The 4,028-nt window shown below is 43.9% G+C and overlaps 1 non-coding gene across 1 annotated transcript; it reads right to left on the bottom strand.

The window, feature by feature from the left end:
* Positions 1–1,786: 1,786 nt before the first annotated feature.
* On the bottom strand, positions 1,787–1,859 carry trnav-aac (transfer RNA valine (anticodon AAC)). The gene has a single exon. It is a non-coding gene; the product is annotated as a tRNA-Val (tRNA).
* Between the last annotated feature and the right edge of the window lie 2,169 nt (positions 1,860–4,028).

Genomic DNA, 4,028 nt, shown 5'->3' on the forward strand with positions numbered 1-4,028 from the left:
ACACCAGCCATTGCTGCTGTGCTGTCCTTCCTGCTCATGTTCCTTTCCAGTAAACTTTGGCTATTTATTGTAACTTCCTTTATTCCGCTGAAATACCGAAACATTGGAATTTAGTTTTTCGGTTTCAAATTTCAAAGTGAACTCGATGATGATGTTATCACTGCTCCCTAAGGGTTCCTTAACCCTAAGCTCTCTTATCACCTCCGGATCATTGCACACCCAATCCTGCACAGTCGATCGCCTAGTGTGCTCATCAACAAGCTTTTCTAAAAAGCCATCCCTCAGACATTCCACAAATTTTCTCTCTTGAGATCCAGTACTGGCCTGCTTTTCCCAACCCACTTTCATGTTAAAATCCCCAACGATTATTTTAACATTGCCGTTCTGACACGCCTTAAGTATATCCTACTGTAATTTGTAATCTACACCCCGGCTGCTGTTTGGAGGCCTGTATAGAAGTGGCATTAGGATCCTTTTACCCTTGTCATTTTGTAAGTCAACCCATAGGGACTCTGCACCTTTCAATGCTATGTCATACCTTTCCAATAATTTAATATTATTCTTATACACAGTGCTACACCACCCGCTCTGCCTACTAACCTATCTTTCCGATGCACCGTATATCCTTGGACATTCAGCTGCCACATGCAGCCATCCTTTAGCCAAGTTTCCTAGATGGCCACAACGTCGTACTTTCCAATATGTAGCTGAATTTCAAGATCGCACGTTTTATTTCTTTTGCTGCATACGTTCAAATATAAAACTTTCTGTCCAGTGTTTGTTGCTTTCTGTTTTAACTGCAACACGCCTCTGTTTCCTGTAAATCATCCCACCGAATATGATTATGTCTCATGTCCTGCCTGTCCTTCATCATCTCTGTGGCACGCTATCTTTGATTTATTTCCATTTCCCCCTTCCTCAGCCTTATCACTCCGGTTTCCTACCAAATACGTTTTAACCCTCCCTAACAGCTCTATTAATCATGCCTGCTAGGATATTAGACCGCTTGGATTCGGATGTAACCTGCCCTTTTTGTACATATAGTACATTCCCCAGAAGAGACCCCAGTAATCTAGGAACCCGAAGCCCTGCCCCTTAAACCACTCTCTCAGCTACGCATTAATATGCCTGATCATATAATACAAGCTTTTCAGCATCCTTCCCAACTTCCCGAGTTCTCACTTAAGGCCTCCTCCCTTTTTCTACCAATGTCATCGGTACCAACCTGACCCAAGGCTTCTGGTTCTTCACACTCTCCCTTCAGAATACTCTTCAGCCGCTCCGAGGCATCCTGTACCCTGGCACCTGGGTGGCAACACACCTTGCGGGTATCTCTATCACGCTGATAGAACCTCCTGCCTGTTCCCCTGAATATTGGGGAAGACTGGGGATGAAATGACAAACTGGGTGCTGACTGAATCGGACGCACGTACGTGGGATGAGAAGAGTCACAGTTCAGAAGAGATCACAGCGTGGGACAGAGTGAGTCACCGCTAACAGCGGCTCAGTTGAGAAACTTACACGATTCTTCTCCAGGCTCCCTACATCATACGTTCCCTCTCAATTGTCTCTGACTATCACCTTTAGCAATCTTCTTATTCTAGTTCGTGCCCTTTCTTTTCCAGCCTTGCTGATGGTCACGACGTAAATGTTAACTGCTCTTTCTTCAGCGTTTAGAGGGTGAGGGGATACTTTGTTTATTTAACGAGTTACAGAAGTACCCCATTGAATAAACGTGTGGTTGCGTCATTTCGAACGACTTAATTTATACAAAACTATGACAGAGTGTTTCTGCCTGGTTTCGAACCAGGGACCTTTCGCGTGTTAGGCGAACGTGATAACCACTACACTACAGAAGCACTACGGTGGCCTAGCCTTTACCGCATTCACCTGATAGGAATGGACTTATACAAAACATTCACTTCCGACTAATAGAAACTCGACAGCAACGACTGAATTATATACTACAATCAGACATAATATGAATTAAAACTGGAGGTGTCATTTACACATCTAACAATATTCACGAATCCCGCGCCAACTGTAACTGGCTCCCGCTGACTCCAGTTGGGGCTGTAGCAACGCTCCACGTATTTCAAAATCAGCGTGTCGCGCTTTGGCTTCCATCATGTTTGGTGCAAATAGAGTTTTCAACGCGAAGGAAAACAAATAATTGCAAAATTGTCAATAACGGCAGATACTGAGAAAATGGGGACAGAAACGAAGATGGAGACAGGGCCTGAGAGGGGGAAGGCCGTTAGCTTTCAGTAAACACGCTCTTACTGACAAACTGGACCACGAGCAATATTTACTTTGCCGTCCTCTATCGAACCTGGAACCATGGGCGTCTAACCTGACCGTGATAACCACTGCCGTATAAAAACCGCTGGGGTGTAAAAAAACAAGACCAATTTACATATGTAAAGCGCTGTAAGATTTCACTGCTAATGCAATGGCTTCTTTGTAATGTTCTCTGCTGAGGTAACGGTTTCCCTGCAGCAACATGGTTTATGGCTGGAGATAACAGGATGCATATTAGACAGTAACAGATTGTTGCTGTGCCTTGTGAGGCTGGAAAGATGTTTTTTTCGCGGTCTTTGTCGAGGAGATATGAAGATGGAATACGCGTGTGGAGAGAGCTGGTAGACCACTGGACGGTATCGACTGGGATCTGAGGGTCCGAAAGTCGACGACGCTCGGAGGAGACCGATGGTGGAAGAAGGACCACTGTGTGAGGTCCGGCGTGACTTTGACTTGACTTGGGGCCTTGTTTTATATTCATATCAGGATACATACATTTCAATCATTTAATTGTATATGGTGTACTGTCTGATATTTTGCGTTGTGTGTTTGTAACTGAGGTTACATTACACAGCATTCACACAAACGCAGTTACCCAGTTTGGCGGGGCCGAAGACCGAATGCCCCGCTACATCCCAGAGATCTCAGTATCAGTGTAAATAAAGTACGGAGCAAGTGTCTTGGCATGAATTGGCAATTGATCATTCTCCTTTGGAGATGCCGTCTGACTTGTTGATTACATTTCCACTATTTGCGGAATTTCCTGTGTTGTTGTGTTCCTCTAACACTGTTTTTAACATACAAACTTCTACTTCGGGTCAGTGCCCCATCTTTTCTACTCCTGATAAACGGTCACGACAGAATGCTGACTTCTCTTTGTCTAGCCTTTTGTGTGTGAGGTTAAACTCAGTTTGCGTCCCTTTCCAGAGATTTGATTTATACAAAAATATGAGAGCATGTTTCTGTCTGGTTTCGAACCAGGGACCTTTCGCGTGTTAGGAGAAAGTGATAGCCACTACACGACAGAAAGGCTACGGCTGTATATCATGTACCACATGCAGCGGGTACAAATGAACATATACTAAACACTCACTTCCAGCTAATACAAAGCGGATATTAACGACTGAATTGTATTCTAAAATCAAACGCAATATCAATGAAAATTAATGCAATGGGTCATTTTCACTCCTAACAATCTTCACAAATCCCACCCCAACTGTAACTGACTCCCGCTGAGTCCAGTTGACGCTGTAGGAACGGACCACGTACTTGAAAATGGGGATGGAGTCTAAGATAGAGACAAGGCCCGAGAGGGGGAAGGCTTCAAAATCGACTGAACGAGAGATTCAGACATTCAGGTTACATAGCAATGTTAATTCTGTTCATCCTATGTGCGCCGCATTAAACACTTACCACCTGTGATGGGCAAACAAACTTGTCAGAATGCTTGAGAAGTACAAAGATACCTTCGGGCAGCAGTTGTCAGCTTGGACAAAAACCCACAGTATATACGCTTTTACTGACAAACTGGAACACGTGAAATATTCACGTTGCCGTCCTCTATGGAACTCAGAATCAGAATCAGACTTTAATCGCCAAGTACCTATGCACATACAAGGAATTTACTTCCGGCAGATGTTGTCTCTCTGCTCATAACAATGAGAATGATAAATATAAATGAAAATACAGATTATACATACAGGTAGTGCAATCCAAGTAATCGTTAG

The sequence above is a fragment of the Hemitrygon akajei genome, chromosome 11, assembly GCF_048418815.1.
Source record: "Hemitrygon akajei chromosome 11, sHemAka1.3, whole genome shotgun sequence".
In the NCBI taxonomy this organism is placed as follows: domain Eukaryota; kingdom Metazoa; phylum Chordata; class Chondrichthyes; order Myliobatiformes; family Dasyatidae; genus Hemitrygon; species Hemitrygon akajei.